Consider the following 23,844-nt stretch of genomic DNA (forward strand, 5'->3'; position numbering starts at 1 on the left):
TGGGTCTGTCAGTGTGAAGCAGGCATAACCCTACCTGATCCATGTGTACACGCTGGACGTTTTAAAGCACTTTATTCCACAAATGTAGGAATGTACTGTGATTTCTGCCCTTTAGCGATTAAAACGCTACTTTTGCCTTGGATCCCTCTCCGGCATGCCACAGTCCAGGTGTTGGACCCCTTGAAACAACGTCATCTTCACCCATCACTTTTGTGGCCAGAAAGAGGCCCTGTAGGTTTTAAAATTCGCCTGCCCATTGAAGTCTATGGCGGTTCGCCCAGTTCACACAAACTCAAACTTTCAGAGAAGTTCGAGTTCGGAGTCCGCGAACTCAAAATTTGATGTTCAAAACATCTCTATTAGAAACTACAGCAGGGTGTAAATAAAGATTTTCTAGAAATAACACATTATTGTATACCAGGTTCAACTGCCATTTGCTGGCATTGATTGTCCATACCATAGAGATTGCCAGAGACCAAATAGTAATTGTGTGGTGCGTGATGTCATGTTTTTCTTTTTCATATTGACGATTTCTAGTTTTACATGATTATCATCCTAAAGGATGGAAGGTTTCGTAAATCGGGGCTAATCAGTAGACCTACATACAATGCTTACACTTTTTGTTTTAAAGCTTATAGTTAAAGCAATATTAATGCTATTAATATATATCCAATGCAGCAGACATGGTTTAACAAGTGTTCCATTTGGTGTTTTGTTTCATGAATGTAGCAAATGTAGTTAGGATCAGCACACCAAAACCGATATCGCCAGTATTAGTGTCATTAATTCCAAAATCTGCAGCCAAACCTGACAATGTTGTTGGTGCCATGCAGGGTCCCCTTTCTCAAGGTATGGCATCTTCATACCTTTTAGAAAGGGACCCTGCGAGATCCTAAAACAATTGTAGAGATTGACTACATTTTTGGGATAAGTGACATTGTGATACTGGTGATATGGCTTGTGGTGTGTTGATCCTAACTACAGTACATTTGCCACTGAAGTCCTGGATGAGCCAATCACCAGAGATCAAGCACTCCTTATTTCCTTCTGGAAGAATTGATAATGGTTTGCCACATTCCAACTGGCTACTTTGTTCCACGGATGATGACATTGTATGCTCTCTCCCTGCCCACTGAACTGAACACTGTAGTGTAAACCCTGCCTTAGGCTGCATTCTTTTCAATCTTGATAACTTTTCTGCAGTTCTAGTTTTGAAAACTAGGTATGATGGAAACAGGATCAAATGCAATCTAATACAAGAAGTTTTATCATTTCTGTAGTCATGCACCTCCCCCCCCCCCCCCACTGCCAATGCCACTTGAGTATGAGTGAATGGCCAGGTGGCTTGCCAGGGCCATGGCTTTGCAGAGCAATGATACAACCTTACTTACACTACCACATGGAACTGTGAATCAGCCTTTCCTGAAATTAAAAAGCTAAAGTATTGTTTGGGTGGGGGTATTGAAATTGCCTGAGGAATCAGGACCAGCACTCCAAGCATATAATTCAATATAGAAAGATATATCAAATATAGGCTTATAAAAATGAAGGTTGCTTTCCCAACAACCCAACCAAATCTAGGGTAAAATTACTTAGAAGTGTTCAATCCGTAGTACAAGGCATATACAGTGGCTTGCAAAAGTATTCGGCCCCCTTGAAGTTTTCCACATTTTGTCATATTACTGCCACAAACCTGAATCAATTTTATTGGAATTCCACGTGAAAGACCAATACAAAGTGGTGTACATGTGAGAAGTGAAACGAAAATCATACATTATTACAAACATATTTTTTACAAATCAATAACTGCAAAGTGGGGTGTGCGTAATTATTCAGCCCCCTGAGTCAATACTTTGTAGAACCACTTTTTGCTGCAATTACAGCTGCCAGTCTTTTAGGGTATGTCTCTACCAGCTTTGTACAGCTAGAGACTTAAATCCTTGTCCAGTATTCTTTGCAAAACAGCTCCAGTTCAGTCAGATTAGATGGACTGCGTTTGTGAACAGCAGTTTTCAGATCTTTCCACAGATGTTTGATTGGATTTAGATCTGGACTTTGACTGGGCTATTCTAACACATGGATATGTTTTGTTTTAAACCATTCCATTGTTGCCCTGGCTTTATGTTTAGGGTCGTTGTCCTTCTGGAAGGTGAACCTCTGCCCCAGTCTCAAGTCTTTTGCAGACTCCAAGAGGTTTTCTTCCAAGATTGCCCTGTATTTGGCTCCATCCATTTTCCAATCAACTCTGACCAGCTTCCCTGTCCCTGCTGAAGAGAAGCACCCCAAGAGCATGATACTGCCACCACCATATTTGACAGTGGGGATGGTGTGTTCAGAGTGATGAGCAGTGTTAGTTTTCCGCCACACATAGCGTTTTGCATTTTGGCCAAAATGTTCCGTTTTGGTCTCATCTGACCAGAGCACCTTCTTCCACATGTTTGCTGTGTCCCCCACATGGCTTGTGGCAAACTGCAAATGGGACTTCTTAAGCTTTTCTGTTAACAATGGCTTTCTTCTTGCCACTCTTCCATATAGGCCAATTGTGTGCAGTGCATGACTAATAGTTGTCCTATGGACAGATTCCCCCACCTGAGCTGTAGATCTCTGCAGTTCGTCCAGAGTCACCATGGGCCTCTTGACTGCATTTCTGATCAGCGCTCTCCTTGTTTGGCCTGTGAGTTTAGGTGGACGGCCTTGTCTTGGTAGGTTTACAGTTGTGCCATACGCTTCCCATTTCTGAATAATCGTTTGAACAGTGCTCCGTGGGATGTTCAAGACTTTTGAAATCTTTTTTTTGTAGCCTAAGCCTGCTTTAAATTTCTCAATAACTTTATCCCTGACCTGTCTGGTGTGTTCTTTGGACTTCATGGTGTTGTTGCTCCCAATATTCTCTTCGACAACCTCTGAGATCGTCACAGAGCAGCTGTATTTGTACTGACATTAGATTACACACAGGTGCACTCTATTTAGTCATTAGCACTCATCAGGCAATGTCTATGGGCAACTGACTGCACTCAGACCAAAGGGGGGAATTACGCACAACCCACTTTGCAGTTATTGCTTTGTAAAAAATGTTTGGAATCATGTATGATTTTCATTCCACTTCTCACATGTACACCACTTTGTACTGGTCTTTCACGTGGAATTCCGATAAAATTGATTCATGTTTGTGGCAGTAATGTGACAAAATGTGGAAAACTTCAAGGGCGCCGAATACTTTTGCAACCCACTGTATACATGTAGTGCAGAGACAATAGTAATGTGCTAAGAATGTGTAATAAATATATATATATATATATATATATATATATATATATATATATATATATAGACCATGCACCAGGAGATGCACTCGAAAGAAAAAAAAGGCCATAATACAAAATGTTAAATGCAAAAGATTCCACATATAGATAAAATATAGATAAGGTAAAACGATCCTGTAACCCTGTATACAAACTTATGTGGCATACACTTTAGGATTAGTAGCGAACAAGCTAAACTTAGATTTTCTTCTGATGCATGGCCATTTGCCTTTCCTGTCATAATTATGCTCTGATATATACCCCTTATTCTTGTTACATTGAAAAGATAATTATTGTGTCTGCACTACATGTATATGCGTGGTTCTATTGATTGAACGCTCCATAAATTAATCGAATTGATTTAACTAGAATCTTTTGGGTGTGCTTTATCCTAATTAAGTATAAAACTGCCTGTACCATTCCAGGACAGTCTGGCAGGAAAAAATGACACTTTTCTACAGACTTGAGTCTTAAAATGAGCACTGCAGAGAAGGGGCTAGGACTGTAAAGAATGCAGCTCGCTCGAAGTGAACCCTGTCATGTGTGATATTTAGTTGATTTACACTGAATGGTTTAGGCCAGTTTCAGTATTACAACTGCCCCACCAGGAGTTCTGAAGCATGTGGCACAGGTAGCAGAGATGCATTTGTCTAATAGGGGCACAGCTGGGCATAGATGCTCTCAGACAAGATGTGAGGTGGTTTTGTGCTGCCCCATAACCGCAATGTGTGTTAAGAGCTGACTCAGGTGGTTTAGAACAATGCCATTTTACAACATTGGCTACACTAAATTGCAGGTAGAAAGCTGTCCATGTGATAGATTCCTTAATGCACTTGAGATGATCATTATAAATGTGAAATATGACTGGTGAGGATTTGTAAAGCTTTCGTATATACTTGAAAGTACTTGCAACAGTTTTTTTTATTCACCTACTACAGGTTAAATCTCTGTTCATTAAACATAGAATTTTTTTTGTTTGTTATGGAAAAATCCACACTTTAAGTTGTGAGAAGTGTCTAGGACTGATGTACTTTCAGCTTTGACCACCTCTCTGCCCCCTCTTTGCAGTCAAATCTGGCTTTCCCACCCACCCACCCACTCTGGGTCACAAAATAGCCGCGAGGAGAGCAGAGTACAGTCCAGGGGGTGGGGCTGACTGCAATGCCTGCCACAGCTACACTAACAGCATATTTATTAGCTGTCTTTCACTAGGTAGGCATAGCTGTAGCTTGAATTTCCAGTTTGAAAGCGTAAAATGTTGGTTTTCTTGCTTCGCTAAATGTTGTGGGTAGAGTAGGGCCATTTCTGCAGAGGGACCTCATTGCTGGGGTCTAGTAAGAAATACCTTTGTATGCAAACCATTTTGAAAGCAAACATCCTCCATTAGTGCAACTGAATGCAAATTAGGGCAACCTAGTGCAAATTTAGTGCAAATTGTTTTCATCATTACTAGAGTTCCTGTTTGATGTGTCTGAGTGCAGGGGGTTAATAGGGATTTGTGTGTGAATTGACCACTCTCCTCAGCACCTCCTTTCCCATGTAAATTCTCGGCCCTCCACAGGATGAGCACAGCTTCCCTTTCTTGCAGGCATGTAGCCTGTCCAGGTGGATGATGCTCATCCAGACTGTTTCTGCAAAGTTTGATAATTAAGCCATCTGCAATTGCATATACAACTTCTCCAGTGAGTGATCTCACAGCTGTTGGCTTTGTGCATGAGCTCCTGTAGAATGACATCCATGAAGGCACTTGGTGTTACAACTGAACTTCACTACGTCTATGGAACTACACTAACGCTCATGCACGAATTCATCAAAGTCACCAGAGTAGGTAAACATGCTCTGCAGCACACTCCAAAGCCATACTCTACAAAGGAAAAAAATGCAGTGGCATTAATTATGAACAGAGCATTCTTTCAAAACCAACTTTGAACCAGTTGAGCTTATGGAGTACATGGAAAGATTCAACATTCTCTTATCTGCTGATCTGTCAGTAGAGATCTGTACCATACTGTTTTTATTTGTCAAATATAACCTGGAAACTCACCTTGGTAAGTGGGAATGGTCTTTCAGACTCTGAAAATTGACAATGGTCAGTCAGTCGTCATATTTGGCAATGGTAAGTTATAGTGCCAAATATTTTCTTTAAAAAGGTAGTGCATACTCAGTCTCTGTAAATGGCAGAGATCACTTAATATCCTAGGAAAAAGTGGACAGTCAGTTTCTTTTCATAGTACAGTATATGGCAGGAATAAAAGCTAAATATGGGCCTGATGCAGCAAACTTCAGCAAAGTCGCCTTGCGCTGGGACCGTACAGTAACTTTACTGTTACTAGTGCAGGGGCAGCACTGGCCGTGAACCCATTAGCGACACGCATTACCGGGTTAACATTGCAGCTCCTATGGTAACATGCATTACCATAGAAATGCTTGTTACTGGCGCTAACGGGTTAACGTCCGGTAATGTTAAAATTGACGTGGCTTCCCTGTGCATGGCAACTTTACCGGAGTGTATTGCATCAGGCCCATTGTCTTTAAAATGAGAGACGGTCTTTGGCTGTCAAGAGTGGGTAATAGGTATACTAAAAACCAGAGAGATTTATTGCATACATGTATTCACTCCCTGTATTTAGCACATCTTACAATATAGACAAAACAACTAAAAAAATATTCATGACTGATGATCACTTAGAGAACAAACCTACCCAATCAAAAATCAATCAACGAAACTTATCAATCGAGGGGGGGGGATACTTTTTTGTTTGAGTTTTTTTTTTTTTTTGTCTCTCTTTTTTTTTTTTTTTTTTTTTTTTTTTTTTTTTTTTTTAGTAGTACTTGGTATGGAGATGAAAGAAAAAAATGTATTTGTTAATGGGAGGAAGGAAATGACCATGGTTGCCCATGCTCTATAAAGAGACATGTAGTTTTGCTTGTTTACTACATTTGCTTGTTTACTACATGTTTGCTTGTGTTTTAATCTTTGCAACTGCTGAATTAAGAGGGTCAGACAATAAGATTGATTGATTCAACTCTGTTTATATTCCACTATACATGCTGGCTGTTCTTGAGGGAATTATTCCCGGTCTGTAAGTAGAGTTCCACTTTATCCTTGAGTATAGGTCTGCTCTGCTAAAAGAAAAATATCAGCAAGCTGTTTTTTTGCACATGTAGGTCAGTGTATTCCCTGGCTTGTGAAGCCCTCCTGCCATGCTTTGAGCTATGGAAGGGTACTCACTTAGATGGAACGATAATATTAGAACCTCAGTACCTACAGGAATTAGCCCCTTTATCTTTTAACAATCAAAAGGTCCAAGGGGGATTAGCTAAATCTCTAAGTAATAAACCCCTTTAATCTCTATACCTGTTGTTCTGGCAAAACCAGCAGCGTTGACCTGTAAGTGGCCAGTTTAGGAGCCCTTCAAAGAGAACACCATAAAATAAGGAAGTATATCGAAGCAAAACAATAAATCTAATCCGATGCGGTGTATTTTATTTTATTACTGCTGAGACTGAACTGACATTCTGTTCTAAATAGCGGTGTTCAAATCTATCTCCATCCCTTTTTTCGTTCTGTGAAATAAGGCAGGGGATGGAAGGAGCCCAGTAAATAAAGAAGTGTGAGAGCCTAGACAGCTTCTGTGTATGTGACACACGTTGGACAGACGGTGGGTGGAAAAGGGAATGTACGAAGACAGCCCATTCACCCAGTGAATTACTAATTTGTGACACATTTCAGTTTTCCACAGCCTCATCTCCTGTATCAGAAATTCGACTTGAGCCCCCTCTAACCTGGAGAAGGAGGAGGGATCCCCCTGTCATCCATCAGAATCTCTGCAGAGAATTACAACATTTATTAGATTTTTGGTCGCAAAAGTACAGGCGGATATTATAAAATGCCCAATAACTCTCTCTGCCTGTGCAAGCCATTCATAACATTCTCACGTATACGTTTCTCTCCAGGTATCAGAAAACACGTCTGTTATTCAGGAGTTTGTAAATGGCTTTTTTTTTACTGTCTTTTTTACCTTTTCATAACTGCTATGTATTATTTATTCCATTTACTGCGGCAGTAGGTAAAGATAACAATGACATGCATATTATGAATATGTTATGAATTTATAATGTCTCCTTAGTTGATTCTGTTTTCTAGTTAAGGGGCCATTAAATTTTAATAAGCATTTTAGATGAGCGGTTTCAAATCTTGACTTGAGGTATTCAGTTGTAAAACACCTCCGCTGTTTTTAGTTTATCCCTGCCCTTTGCCAAAGTTAATTGATGGGATGGTTTTGTTATAAAAATATGTTAAATTCTCACTCTCTCAAGATATAAACCATGCATTTCTATTGAGAACAACAGAAAATGGTACTTGGAGTGGAACTGAATAAAGGAACCAGTGTTCAACACACACCTGTTTTTCAGTGTTTATTTTATTAATGTTTCAGCACTCAGTCTAATATTTTTTGGAAGTGAAAATATAGTGACTAAATGTCTGCGTCATTATTGGGGTGTCACCACTTCTCTAGGGCAGGGCAGTTGTTAACAGTAAGCTGGCAAGGATATATCAGAATCAGAATCAATTTATTTTCGCCAAGTAAGTTTGCACCTACAAGGAATTTGTCTTGGCAGTTGCTTAACAAACACAAACAAAAAACAATACAAGGACAGACAGTGTGAATATTACAAGTTAAGGACATTATAAGTATAGTGGCAGTAAGCAATGTGAGAATTGTTCATGTTTAGTTCTGTGCTGATTACTTTCAGTCCTAGCAGCTCTAACGTGGTTCAGCATTAAGTATGGCTACCGCTTGAGGAAAAAAACTGTTCCTGTGTCTGGAGGTTTTGGGGTAGACTGGGGAGCTGTATCTACATCCTAAGCATTATTAGCGGTATGCTTGGAGTTTCCCTGTCTTTTTCTTCTAGGCCTCTGAAGTGGCTGTTGGCCCATAGTAGTCCACAATCGCTGATGCCAGCAATTTTCGATTTTGTGCGCGATTCTTCTTTTTTCCCCTTCCCGACACTCGGGTGGGCACTGCAGTTTTTTTAAAGTGCCTTCCTAAGTGCTTTTGCAGAGCGATTCGGCTTTTTTCACTTCCTGATGCAAATCAGGAAGTGAACTCTTTGACCCGGAAATTAATAAATACAATGCATTTATCCATCAAAGCACTTTTTCAAGCACTTTGCGATTTTCCTATACCTTCTATTGAGCAAAAACGCACAGAAAATGGTACAGGCAGCGCTTTGCTGAGTGGATCGGAAACGAACCGCTCAGATGAGAACACTCTCATAGGGAATCATTGCACAAGCTTTTTAGGGTGATTTTCAAAATCGTCGGCGCTTGAAAAAAGGTGTGAACGAGCCCTAACTTGGTGTAAATTGAGATCTCTGTTATGTTAACCTGCATGAAAGATCGTAAAACAGCTTCCCCTTATGCTCCCTTGAATGAGTTGTTTTTCCATTCTCTAAAGGATTCTCTTTGTTGTTAAACAAATTTTATTAGCATTTTTTCATTTTTTTTGTTTTTTTGTTCAGTATAAATACAATGGCATTAACCACAATTCATAAAGGGTCCTCAACTTTATGGATGAGCTGACTGCCGGATTCCTCCTTGCACTACCTAGGAGCCCATTCCCCCTACCTTTGAAAACCATAAAACATTTGAAAGAGTGGTGCTGTCCCTTCTTAAAGGATACCTGAGGTGACATGATGAGATAGGCATGTGTATGTACAGTGCCTTGCACACAAATAACTATGCTTTGTTCCTTTTTTCTTTCTCTACCTGAAAGAGTTAATCAGGTATGTAAGTGGCAGTTTCTGTCAGAACTGGGTCAGACTCCAGTGTGATCCTCACTGATAAGAAATTACAACTATAAAACACTTTCCTAGCAGAAAATGGCTTCTGGGAGCAGGAAAGCGATAAAAAGGGTCAATAATTCATATATTTTAGCTCTGGCATACGTCAATGAATGTGTCATTGAGCAAAAACAATACAACAGTAAAAACTTGAAAAGTAGATTTAAATATAAAATAAAACTGTGGAATATCTTAAAAAGTAATTTTTTTTAGGAGGAGGAGGATAGATACAATTGTTTATTTTATTAGTTTATGTTCACCTTGGGTGTCCTTTAAGAACTCTACACTGGCCTTGCTGGACCCATTCCAGTTCACGTCTAGAGCAAACCGGTCCACTGACAACACCATAAATATGTGCCTGGAGCTCATCATTGACCATCTGAATAGATCGGACTTGTACGCTAGGATTCTTTTTCTAGAATTTAGCTCCACTTTCAATACCATATGCCCTGGCATACTACATGATGATCTTGCAGAGCTTGGTGTCTATCCCACCCACTGCCTATAGAACACGGACTTCCTCGCTAATACGTCACAAGTTGTCAAGCTGGGCGACATCTTCTCTCAATCAAGGGTCACCAGTACTGGAGCACCATAGGGCAATGTCTTGTTTTCCCTCTACATGCATAACTGCATATCCTCAACAAACTCTGTCAAAATCATCAAACTTGCTGATGATATCACCATCATTGGTCTTTTAACTAAGAACCAAGAGAAGGCCTATTGTCAGCAGGTTGATAGAATATGCAACTAGTGTAAAGAAATCAAGTTGGTTCTCAACACAGCCAAAACAATCAAGATCATCATCGACTTCAGGAAGCAGGCCCCCAACCCACTTCCAATTCATATAAATGGCAATGAAGTCAAGAGTATCTAGCGTCTGCCTCCTGGGCACAACCAACTCAGATGACCTGAGTTGGAATGCCAGCACCACAACATCTACCCAGAAGAAAGCCCAGCAGAGACGAATCTTCCTTCACCAACTAAAGAAGTTCTGCATGGCTCAGGAAAATCTAAGGTCATACTACTCTGTTAGTATTGAATTTCCTCTGTTCATCCATCCTGGTCTGGTACACCAGCTCCTTTACAAGCGACAGATACAAACTTCAGTGGAGCGGATCATTGGGAAACGCCTTCCCCCTCTAGACCTTATTCACAAATCCAGACTGCGCACCAGAGCAATGAGGATTGCCATCAACCTCTCTCACCAAGACTGTTTCTTCATTCAGCTTCCATCAGGCTGGAGGTTCCGGGCTATTTCAACCAGAAATTCAAGGCATAGGAATGCTTTTTCCTCTCCGTTGTAAATCTCTTGAACTCTCTCTACCCTTCCCTTTCCGCCGGCCATCCCCTCTCCTTTTCCTCCTTAGGCTGTGGCTGCTGTATCCTGATAACTGCTACACTTGATACACTGTAAAACATTTTGATGCCTACTTGTACTGCCACTTTGCTGCTTATTTCTATTGTCTTCCTCCCACTTGATCCCTGTATGTGTGTTCCCTGTATGTGCCAAAACCAATTCCAAGCATGACCCAATTGTCCTTGGTGAATCAGCTAATTATGATTCTCATACACCACATAGACGTAAAGGGAATCTCAAGTAAGAGGCATATCCGAATCAAAATAAATTTATTTTACCAAATAAGTTTGCACCTACAAGAAGGCAATTGCTTAAAGAGAACCAGAGAGGATAACCTAAAGGCTTTTATACATACCTGGGGCTTCCTCCAGCCCCATATGAACGGATCGCCCCCACGCCACCGTCCTAAGCTGCCTGGATCCGCCGGTACCGGGTCCCGTCATTACCGCCAGTCGGCCGGCGGACGCGGCCAATTCTCAGCAGCACAGGTGCTCCCTCCATATACCTACGCGTGCGGCTGCCTACTGCGCAGCCGCATGCGTAGGGGTATGGAGGGAGCCCCTGCGATGCGGCCAATTGGCCGCATCCGCTGGAAGTGACGGGACCCGGTAGCGGCGATAGAGGAAGCGGAGGATGGTGGCGTGGGGGCGATCCAGGCTTATGGGGCTGGAAGAAGAGCTTTTTCTATTTTCAGGCTCCATTCCTCTCTGGTTCCCTTTAAGAGACAAATGAAAAAAAAACAATGCAAGTGTTACAAACCTCAACGGAGGAACAGGTGATGACCACAGTGTGCAGCAATACAGACACTGAAACAAGAAATAATGTGCAATAATGGTTTATTATGACCAAATCGTGCAAACAAACAAGATGCACATCACATGCACCACACACACTATATACAGAACAGATACTAACCACATGCACGACACTATATACAGAGCTTTACCCAAATAAATGTGAAAAACCCCAAAGATCCTTTCTATCTAGAATCAGAATCATTTATTTCGCCAAGCATGACTGGGTCATGCCCGGAATTATTTTTGGTACAATACATATAGCTCAAGGAGATAGAAAGAGACATAGATAGATAGCAGCGACAGCAAAGGCATCAAGTTCACATTAGATTACAGCATTACAATATATGCATTACAGTCCCCAGTGCGACTCTGAGGTGACTGGCAGGTAGTCTTTTGGGCTGGTTGGTTCGGTCGACTGATCAGCCGTAGCGCAGCTGGCCCCACAGCTCGTTGGGGCTTGAATTGATGGTAGTATGTTGAGAAAATTTAGGAGGTTGAGGGGAAGAAAGAGTTTCTATGTCTCAAGGTTTTTGTGGAGATGGCCCGTAGCCTCCAGCCCAATGGCAGCAGGCTGAAGTACCGGTGGCCTGGGTATGAGACATCATTGGCAATCCTCAGCGCCCTGGATTTCAGTGTTTTGTTGTGTAGTAGGGCAAGTGAGGGGAGGGGGTACCCAATGATCCTCTCCGCTGACCTGATGAGCCTCTGTAGTATGTCCCCTGTCACTGGCAGTGGCGCCGGCATACCAGACCAAGATGGAAGAGCAGAGGATCAACTCGATGGTGGCGGAGTAGAAGCTGTTTAGAATTACTTGAGTCATTCCAAACTTTCTCAGCTGACAGAGAAAGTAAAGTCTCTGCTGGGCTTTCTGTTGGGTGGTAGTGATGTTGGGCTTCCAGCTTAGATCGCTGGAGATGGTAGTACCCAGGAGCCAGGCACAGGGCACACTGGCTACCTCAGTGCCATCAATATAAATTGGAGGTGGGGTGGTGGGCAACCTTCCTGAAGTCAATGATTAGTTCAACTGTTTTTGCAGTGTTAAGCACCAGCTTGTTCTCCTTGCTCTAATCTAGCTAACTAATATATACAAATATATACACAGGATAATATATACAGGAATACTATACAAATAATCGCAGTACCAAAAGGGAGCAGGCAGAAATCACAGTCAAAACGTAATGCAAGGTCAGGCAAAAAACTAATCAAAGTACAGAGGAGCAGGCAGGAATCAGAGTCAGGCAAGAATACAGGGTTCAGCAACAGAAAGGCAAATGCAAATCTCAGGGCAAGGAACAGATCAGGTAGCTGGTTGTCCAGAAACTCAGAGCTGCAAAGAACTACTAAACTCTGACCACCCGCAGGAGGAAAAGGCAGTTCTTATATAGTCAAGGTAGCAAACAGGATGCATGTGGGAATTGCTGAAGGGCTGCTCACAGTCCACAGAGCCTTCTGCTGGTGGAGGACAGAATCCCAGGGCTGCTACGTGTCCATAAAGCCCCCTGCTGGTGGCATAGTGCAAAGTCCAAGGAGTCCAAGTAAACACAACCACCAGCAGGCAGGAACAAAGCAGCACACAGTTCGTAACAAGGACAGACAATATATACTATATATTACAAGCCCAGAACCGTATGTAAGTTTATAGTGGCAGTAAACGGTGAGACGTGTTAATTTTCAGTTCTATGCTGTGATGCTTTTAAGTCCTAGCAGATCTAGCGTGGTTCTGCACATGGCTACCGCCTGAGGGAAAAAGCTGTTTCTGTGCCTAAAAGTTTTAGTTGCGACTGACCGGAATCTTACTTCTGAAGGCATAAGCTGAAAGATGGAGTGAGCTGAGTGGTCGCTCTCTTTCTGCTACCTTTTATTTATGCTAGCATACTACCTGCTAGAGTAAATATGCTGCAGGGAGGGTAAGCTACAGTCAATTATCCTTTCTGCTGTTCAGATGATGTGGTGCAGTGTCACCTTTTCTAGTACTGAGCAGGAGCTGAACCATACAGTCATAATGATGTCATGATGGATTTGATGATCGCAGTGTAGAACTGCACCATTCATTTTTGTGGTAGGCCAAATTTTTTCAGCTGCCATAGGTGGTACATCCTCTGTTGTGCTTTCTTGATGATAGGGACAGTATTGTTGTCCCATTTTAGGTTGTTGGAAATTGTGGACCCAAAAAACTTGAGACTACTCGGGTTACTGTAGATCTATTTATGGTTAGTGGGAGGTGCTGGGGGAGATATGCTAACGTCTACTATACTCTCCATGGTCTTAAGAGCATTAAGTTCCAAGTTGTTGCTGCTGCACCAGGAGCAAAGCTATCCCACTACATGCCTGTATGCAGACTTGTCCACATTTTGTATGAGACCAACTACTGTTGAAGTGCGGTAAGCCCATTTTCTATGAATTGTAAATGTATTTAAACTCTCTGTATGCCATTTACTGTCAATGTTGCCTCTGAAGAAGCAGGTGCTCCTGCGAAACGGCTTTTAGGCCGACTGTACATAGTGTATGTTTGGAATCCCAGGTGGATGTAATAAAGGTGTGATCTAAGCATTACTGCTGGCTGGTGCCCGGATACCTATTTTTTCTCCTCACTGGTTGTACTATTGTCATCTGCAAACTTCACAGCCTTAGCAGAGGGATCAGAGGAGATGTGGTCATTGTTGTACAGTGAATAGAGAATATGGTGGGATGGCTTCCATATTTATTTGCTTTCAAACAATACTAGTTTCCTGTCATCCTGCTGATCTTTTTGGCTGCAGTAGAGTCTGAATCATACATCTGTAACAGGCATGCAGCTAATCTAGTTAGATTTCAGTCAGAGCACTTGATCTACATGCTTGTTCATGGTCTGTCTAGAAATGTTAGAGGCAGATGATCCGCAGGACAGCTAGACACTTTGCATAGTTTCAAATATGGCAGCCTTCATATCACTATCATTTCATTACTCTCATTTCTCACATATGGTGCATATGCACATCCAATCTTTATTGGCAAATTTTAGCACTTCCAGTGCCAACAGATTTTGAATATGTTAACATATTGTGTAGGTAAGCTCTCATATTACATGGATGTGGTAAAACTGGCCAGTTTAGATTGGATTTGTGTATGCACCTTTAAGCCAGATGTTTTTTTGGAAGGTGGTCAGTCGGGGCTGCCTCTGCAGAGAATCTAGTATGTGTGCAGCGGCCCCCCTCACAGAGGCAGTAAACTATCCACCTGTTGGATCATTTTGACCAAGGGCATTCACCCCACACCCTCTGTGCTATTTCATCATGCACTGTGCCATCTGCCCACCTCCCTTCTGCTAGCAACAGAGTCATATAGACTCTGTCCAGAACTGTCACCCGAGAGATAGAGTCCCGATCCCAGCCGGTCAACAGTCCTCATTCTTACACTCGAGGCTATATACTTGAGCAGGTTTGTTTTGTAGTAGGTTAACCATAGCTCCTTCCACAACCCTCCACACCTCATACTAGGATCTGGCATCCCAGAATAAAAGCATATACATGACATTGCCTCTAGGCAGGATTTATGAAACTCATGGTTATCCACTTTAGGGTGTTGGTCAACCAAATGTCTGATAATGGTGTATTTTATGTGCTTGTGGAGACTAAAAAAATACTGTACAAGCAGTACAAGCACATTCATTACAAAGTTCAAATAGATGTCTATGTTTAACGTCAGTGAGAATATGTCCTTGCGACATGTCAGATATAGCAGAAGGTTAAAGAGACACTGAAGCGAAAAAAAAATTATGATATTATGATTTGTATGTGTAGTACAGCTAAGAAATAAAACATTACGATCAGATACATCAGTCTAATTGTTTCCAGTACAGGAAGAGCTAAGAAACTCCAGTTGTTATCTCTATGCAAAAAAAGCCATTCATCTCTACGACTAAGTTAGTCGTGGAGAGGGCTGTTATCTGACTTTTATTATCTCAACTGTAAGTGAACTGTTTACTTTTTCTCTGCTAGAGGAGAGGTCATTACTTCAGACTGCTCTGAAAGACTCATTTTGAAAGCTTGGTGTTGTGTAATCTGCACATATTAGAGAATGATGAAATGTTAGAAAAAACACTATATACCTGAAAATAAAAGCATGAGAATATTTTCTTTGCTGCTAATCTTCTAGTAATTATTCATAGTACACAACCAATTCATTATATCATATTTTTTTTTTCGCTTCAGTGTCTCTTTAAGCACCAGTGGATATGAAGTGATGTGCAGGATCCGTCCACTGGAGCTAAATGGGAAATTAGTTTAAATTCTTCACCAAAGGATCCGCACTATCCAGTATCAAAAGCTTTATTATATCATTATAAAATAATTTAAAAGCATTAAGTGTGTCGGGTCTATGACGACGCATGGCGTTTCGAATCAGACGATTCTTCCACAAATCATTTGACACAATGCACACCCACTACTGCATACTCTCTACTTATATATAAAAGGAGAGGACCTGATGGGGAACTGCAAACAGGACCTGCTCCAAAGATTCACCACCTATGTATCGCCACCAGAGGCAGAAAACATCCCATACAAAAAGTATAATACTTAATCCGCCACTCAAAGTGTAAATGTCAGCGGCTTATAAAAAAACGCCCAACCACAGCATCATTGTGACAGTTCTAACCCCAATGCGTAAACCGCATTAAAAGTGGTATTTGAACTGTATGACATTTTAGTCCACATATAAGCTATAGATCACAGCCAAACTACATCTGACATACCTGCTGTTAGAATTCACAGCTCACCAAAAGTCATTTAGAACTAACCGCTCACCAATAGGCATGTAGAATTCTAAAACTTCTGATACTGGATGGTGCAGATTCTTTGGTGAACAATCTTTGCGACGTGTTGGCAGCCATGTTTTGTGAACAATTTGTGGACTGTGGTATCATAATTGACATGTATGGGAGGTCATTCTGTGTCCATCCAGTGCATGGACTGTTCAATCAATGGCTGTTACAAGATAATTTTTTAGCTTTATGCTGGGCATACACGGGTCGATCCGGCGGCCAATTAGCCTCTGGATTGACCCCGCCGCGTCCCCGCTCGTCCGCGCGGATCGATTCCCGCTCGTCCCCGCCGCCGCTTCTGATCACCCGCTCGATTCTGCGCTAATGTCCGCCTGCGGGGATCGAGCGCGGAATCGATCCCCGAGGTGATCGGACACGTCTGATATTATCAATCGAGCCATCAGGCTCGATTGATAATCCTCCCCTCGACGCTGTGTATGCCCAGCATTATGGAGTTAAAATATATATTACATGAAAGTCACTGGCACATTCCAGGAGGTAAATAATTGGACTGCTGGAAGTTGTCCAGTAGATGATAGAATACTTACTGAATGACAGTAAACGCTCAACAGATGTCACATAGAGATCCGACGTAGGTGTTAAAATGACGTTCCTTTTCCTTTCCTCTCTATCGTCTGTCTGAATATAGCCTGTGGGCAAAGGATCGGTGCAACAGCCATCCAAGCAGCCTTTTCTAAGGGGAGTCGATGAAAACTCCTTCCATCTCCCTTACAATTCTGCTCTCCTTTACCAGTTATCATTAGTATTTTAAAGCTAACTGTATTTGTACAAATGGCATGATTTCCTTGTTTGTAAATGAAGCACGGTGTTAAGTAGGGATAGTCAAAAAATTGCCTCCATGGAGAAGCTAAAAGGGCCTTTTATCTTTTCACAAAAATAAAGTACTGCCTTCTTAAAACAATAGATAGTTGCAGGTTTTTGCTTTTATATGCTCAAAAATCAGGCCTAACAAAATGCAGCACTTCAGCACAGTTAAGAGGCAGAGCTGTTGCTGCCCAAAGGCCTGGAGAGCCCTCTAGTGTACAGGGCACAATACTGCACCCTCTGTATTTACAGTATACAATTATGTTTCAGGCAGCATCCAGTTTTTGCATTGCTCCTGTGACATGTTACAGCTTTGCAGTACTCCCTGTAGTGTAATCCTTAGCTCATGCCCCCAACTCCTCATCCACCGTCACCTCTCCACTGAAAGATTTTGTGGTCTCAGGTTGTTGTACCTGGGACACTAAATAGGAAGAGCTAAGCAAGGCGTTCTAAACATGCATACACTTAAAATCACTGTTTTATCCCAGCTGAGGGACTTTCATATGTGTTTGATTGAATGTTATATTAAATGAACTGAGCAGAAAAAAATGTGTTGTAAATATGCTGTACTTTCTTCAAAGTATAAAAAAAAAAATCCTCAGCATTGCACAGCTACTGGCTCACTTCTATTCAGTCTGAACACCTTTTATAATGGCCAGACACCTACTTTGCTACAGTGCACATGCCTCCTCAAACACTTGCCTATATTCTACATACAGCCACTGTGCACTGTGCACAGCTGTACAATTCCTCATATGCTGTACACTTTTCCACTAGCAGTGCACACCAGTGAGGTGTACTCTTACCCGCATTCTGTACACTCACATTCTGTACACTTGCACAAACAGTCCACACTTTAGCTGTACACTCGCGCTATAAACACACACACTTTACATTCACCTACTGTACGTACTGTCCTTCTCCCACGAGCACACTTACCCACTGTTTTGTTCACGGTGACCGTTGACCCTTTCACTAGTGGACGGAGCATTACCCAGGTGTGAGATCTAAGTAACCACTGGTCTTTGCCAGAGTGCCCAGTAAGGGACAATGGTCTTTAAGGCCTAGTGCCCACCGATAACTCCAGCTAGTGGTCAAGAGAACAGTGACACCTCAATGAATAAGTCCAGTAAGCCACAGGTAGGTAATAGCAGGCGGAAGGCAAGCGTAGTCATTATCCAGGACAGTCGTTAAGGCAGACAGCAAGCAGACGTAAACGGTATCCAAGATGAGGGTCGAAGCAGGCATCTAACAGGCATATACGGTATCCAAGCTAAGGGTCAGAGTAGGCAGCTAACAGCATAGTCAGGTTCACAAGAAAAGGTCAAATCATAGGAGGGAGATCAAGAGCAGTCAGGCACAACAGGAGTATCAGCAGAAGCAAGGCTGGCCAGGTACAATGCACACAGGAACCAATTAGCACTGCATATGAGTGAGGGCTGGGCTTTTATGGCATCCATGCGCACCTTGTCGGCATGAACGATACACTGAACCTGAACATCATCCGGTACAGATGTGCACACGCCCCCAGCTACTGTTGGTAAACTATGGCCCGCCCGCAACACTCACACGCACAGACAGGAAGACGCCAGAGCTGGAGCAAGGACACGTGAATATGACACCAACAAATTGTACACACACATTACACTTTCCAACCTGATGTACTCCCACATGCTGATGACATACCCAACCGCTGTACACCCACATGCTTTTCATTTTCCCTTTTACTATACTTCCACATACTGAACAGTTACACAGCTGCTGTACATTTGCCCACACATTACACACATGATCTGTGAACACATACACTGTACACCTACCCCATTATACAGACGTGTGCTACAAAGAACTCTACCAACACTCGTGCATTGTACACTGATCTATGTGTGGTACACATGCAGTGCTGTGCAACAACATATACTATACACTTATGCCCACATTGCATGTGCATATGCAGTACATATACCCGCACACTGTAAGCACATTCTATGCTATCCTCTGACTTACACCAAGCTCAATGGTCACAGATTTGCAGGTTATTGTCTAAAAGCAAAGTAAAATATAACATCTGTTGCCACTAATAAGCATACCAAAAAACTAAATAATTCAAGGAAACCATTCATATAGGTTTTAAGAGTTATTTTTTTCTACTTAGTACAAGTAATACTCACAAAGTTTGTACTGAAGGCAGTACCTGACGGTTACCATGACAATCCCTTTGGGTGCTGCGGTGTTCAGTGCACAGCAGAAAATATTGTTGATTAATACAGAGGCCAAAACCATAAAATATGAATTGTTGTTACGGCCACAAGGTTTGTTACTGGAGCCGATGCTTTAAACATTGCACTGAATGTCTCCAGTAAATGTAGAATTAGTCTGAAGAAGATAGTATAAAGCTTACACTTTGAATCTTTTGAATCAGACAATCGGTATTATTTTAACGCTAAAATCTCTGTAGAAGAAAACGAGGCAGAGTTGCCAAAGATAAAAATGTAGGCAGTCCTACAAATCCCCTCCCCCCATATTTTATGCAAGTGCCAGGGTAAAGAAGGACCCCCCCCCCCCCCCCCCCGAAAAAAAAGACACAGATTGTATATTTAACTGCCACGCCCCTTCCCTACAGAGGACAGCATGGAGTGTGGTGTAGGGAAGATGGAGGCACTGTAATGGGTGCATTATATTGGGAGCAACATAAAGGGGACACAAAGTGAATAAGAGGTAAAAAAAAAGGCTCGACAAAATAAAAAAGTACACAGAGACGAGACACAAATCCCTTTGTCCTGTAAAAAGTGGGCCAGAAATAAAATGACTGCAGTTGGATAAAAAGTGAAGTGATTTCAGTATGAATATAAAAAAGTGCTTTATATACTTTAAAAAGGAACTGTAGTGAAAATAACATAATGAATCAATTTGTTTATGTTATGCTATATTCATTTATAAATTTAGTCAGTATTTGTCCAATGTGAAATCTTTTCTCACTTGATTTATATTCTGAAATGTATCACAGGTGGTAACATCTTTAGTCTTGTCGGGTGCATCTCTGGGAAATTACTTCTTAAAGGCCTGATTTACCAGAATGCTCTGGGGGAGGGGGGATTTCTGCATAGTTAAATGGCCTAGGCTAAGCATCACTGGGATGGCTGGGCTACATACCAAAATACAGCAATATATAGATATGGAAAGTGTTTCTAATGATGAAACCATGCAAAGTCCTGTAAAAGTGTGTGTGTGTGTGTGTGTGTGTGTGTGTGTGTGTGTGTGTGTGTGTGTGTGTGTGTGTGTGTGTGTGTGTGTGTGTGTGTGTGTGTGTGTGTGTGTCTACATATATATGTCCCACGCGCAGAGTAATAGGTTGACGCTTGATAAATGCAATCAATAAAAATAACAGCATGTGCTTGACTAAAAAATAAAATAAAATAACAATCCAAGGGAGGTTGACACTTATAAGCAATAATAATGGTAAACGGTATATCCAGTAAGTTCTGGAGAAAAAAAAGAAATTGGGAGAACTTACAAGTGAGACTAATAAATTATTATCCACCGCTACAATCGAGTAGATGGTGGATCCACTTTGTTTTGGGAATGCTATATGCTCTATGGGTGATATTAGTGCGCAAATGCACACCAGCCAGAATCGTACCCTTTTACAGATTGCTGGTAGAATCATAATTGGGTGCTGTGAAAAGGAATGCACCAAAGATTAATGACAAAATAGTACATAGAGGAGTATTTATGAGTATAATCAGACATGAACAAATTACATAAAGTGAAGCCATGGATTTGGAGGTGAAATTAGTCTGCAATAGTATGCAAACAGCATTAATTGTGCACTGTGACCTCTAACTATAAACATTTGTAGTAGTGTGTAATCTTAAAAAAACAAAAACAAAGATGAACAGCTAAATAAAATTAAAGGGAGCCTGAAGACCAGCAGTCAGCATGAATGACAATAGCAGGCACGTACTTGGTAATCTTTGTTAAAGGCAAACTTTGCCTACAATGGGCCTGATCCAATCCACTTTGTATCCTATATTTCCTCCTAGGAGGTACCATAATTTTTCATCTTCCTTTTAAAATAACTTTTCAGCGCTCTGAAATTGAAAAAGTACCAAAAAGTTTTCTTTCTTTTTTTTTTTTTTTTCTGGTTGGTGGCTTGAAAACAACTTTTTCTTTTCCTTTATAATGTTAAAATATCACCTACAAAAAAAGCTAAATTGAATAAAGGCCAATGGCCAATATGCAATTAACTTTTTCTTCTAAGATTTCTCCCAGGAAATAATGTTTCATCATGTATTTAAAATGGTTTTCCAGCAATTTGCAATCAAAAAGGTTTTAAAAAAGTAGGTGAAAAGATATTATCAAACTTATTTTGAGTATTTTCTTGCTTATTAGTGGTTTTAAAGGCATTTTATTGACACATTTTGAAAATCTCACCTAGGATAAAATTCAGAAGAAAAAGTTAATTATATATGGGCCAATATGCCTGTCATTACAGTAAATGATTGTGAGCAGGCAGAAGGCTGTGTATATCAATACCAGACAAACTGCTTCCAATGGCGCCATCTTGAATATCGGTGGATTTTTTTCTTAAAGTATATTTTCATTTCACATATGATTATAATAGAACATATGAAGCTGGAACTTGAATAGACAAGGTGAGAAGAAAACAAGGCAATGGATGGGTAGAATAGAGTATTAAAAGAAAAGCCTAGAGATAGAAGAGGAAGAGGAAATAATAGGAAGAAAGAGAATAAGGTGGAAATAGTGAAGGGTAGTCTGGCTTGGTTCAAAGGTGCACAAACTGTTGAAGCAAAGTCATGCAACTGATTGTTCATTGTTACAATATAATGACCATTTGTAACAAATAAAGCACATATAGTACATTGCAAATCCAATAGGTGGCAATCTTAATACAGATAGCCATAAACGGTGTGTCCAAATAACACATTATGTCACCAAATAATATAATCAACTATCAATTACAATATTATTAAATAGGATAATAACTCTCAGTATTAAATACCAACTACTTGTGTTTATTGATCCAGGAGAGCTGTAACAAAAATGTATGTAATATTTTTATTTCTTTATCTTTTAGGCATATTGTCCATAACAGTGCAGACATAGGAAGTATCAGTATTCATACAGTGAAAGGAATGGTTGTGGTACATAGAAAAGAAAGAGCGGAAGCAGAAAGGATGGGGAGGGAGAAAGGGGAAGATAGAAAGTTGAATGGGAACAAGGCCAAGGATGGGGATCGGTCATGGTTAAACAAACACAGAACATTTATATCGCTCTTTTCTCCTGGCGGCCTCAAAGCGCCAGAGCTGCAGCCACTAGGACGCGCTCTATAGGCAGTAGCAGTGTTAGGGAGCCTTGCCCAAGGTCTCCTACTGCATAGGTGCTGGCTTACTGAACAGGAGGAGCCAAGATTCGAACCCTGGTCTCCTGCGTCAGAGGCAGAGCTCTTAACCAGTACACTATCTAGTCACAGTTGAACTCTTTAGTGAGAGGCTATCTTCTGCACAGTCCTTCTTTCTGCCAAGGGAAAGCTTAGGGGGGGGGGGAGGGGTTAGGATCCGCTCCCACCGCCGCCACCAATAATTGCTGCTTCCCTTACTGCATAACTAAAGGAGTGCAATATACTGGCCATTGCAGAAGACATGGCTGACGGCTTTCACATTCTTAAAACAGAAGATACTTGTGATAATTCCGCTTTAGTGAACATCTGTAGCTACCCACAATGCACTGCTACTCTTTATGCCCCTGAAGCAAGGCTTACATCCAGAACCACTGGTGTATAGCAAGCCTATAGCTTTACATTTAAAAGAGCCACATCAACCCAACATGCAGACAGCGTTTCAGACTTTTGGTCCTCCTTAATGATAATTCCTACCATGCACTGTGGAGGACAAAAAGTCCGAAACAGGCTTCAGGGGCATGGAGATAATTTGCATATTCTGTAGCAGTGCATTGTAGGTAACTACGGATGTACTTAAAGCTGAATTATTGCAAGTACCTTCTGTTTTAAGAAGGCAAATTACACTAAGCATTGCTTTTTAGTAGGAGGGCTTTTCGGTCTCTGTAAGTCCCCTATACTTTCCTAGTGGTTTTGGGTCACCCCGAGTTGCTTGGTAACTCTGCAGATCATATGTCTGACTGAGTTTAGACTGGGTTTGCCACATGCTTAGCTATGAAAGAGACTGGCCACTAGGAAAAAGGGACCTGTAGAGAGCAGCGATCATTTCTCTCCCTTTCACGCTCTGCCTCTCTATCTCTCTATATATACTGTGCATAGATATATTCTGATATTCTGTAGCAGTTATGAATGTTTTATATGTAAGTGCAGCTTTCTTTTCATAGCTTGTCTTCTTACACTACTATGAATAACACTACAGACTGTTCACTGGCTCCCTGGTCACAAATTAGTCTGGAGGATGAAAGTGAGCGCACAGCTGTAAACTATATTTTGGCTGAACAGCCAAATAAGCATTTATATTATTTCACTTATTTCCGAGTATACCATTTATATGTCAGGCCTTTTAAATTACTGCCCCGTTCAAGGATAGGGGAATGTTATGTTAGTTTTATAACGTTTATTGGCTTGATGAAGAAAGTAAAATTGCAAGCTTTCAAGACTACTTAGGTGTCTTTGCCAGGTTCTGCAGCGGTGTGACACAAGCAAGAGCACAGGTAGAATCCATAATGAGACAGGTCTCTTTCCCATCTTGATCAGTGCTCATCTTTCCAGACTAAACTTTTTGCTTTCAGTATAAAATGATCTTCAGACTTTCAGTGGTTGTCAGACATGCAAAGCAAAATGAGACTGATCTACTCAGGTTCTCCTAACAAGTAACTAGAGGTCACTAATGGCATATAAGAAACACAGAGTTATACAAGCGTCTCTCTATG

At 41.3% G+C, this 23,844-nt stretch overlaps 1 protein-coding gene across 4 annotated transcripts in view; it reads left to right on the forward strand.

Moving 5' to 3' along the window:
• Positions 1-23,844, forward strand: part of CDH22 (cadherin 22) — an 804,629-nt gene that overhangs the window by 203,328 nt on the left and 577,457 nt on the right. The gene's annotated exons all lie outside the window — the stretch shown is intronic.

Source organism: Hyperolius riggenbachi, chromosome 12 (genome assembly GCF_040937935.1).
Source record: "Hyperolius riggenbachi isolate aHypRig1 chromosome 12, aHypRig1.pri, whole genome shotgun sequence".
Taxonomy (NCBI): domain Eukaryota; kingdom Metazoa; phylum Chordata; class Amphibia; order Anura; family Hyperoliidae; genus Hyperolius; species Hyperolius riggenbachi.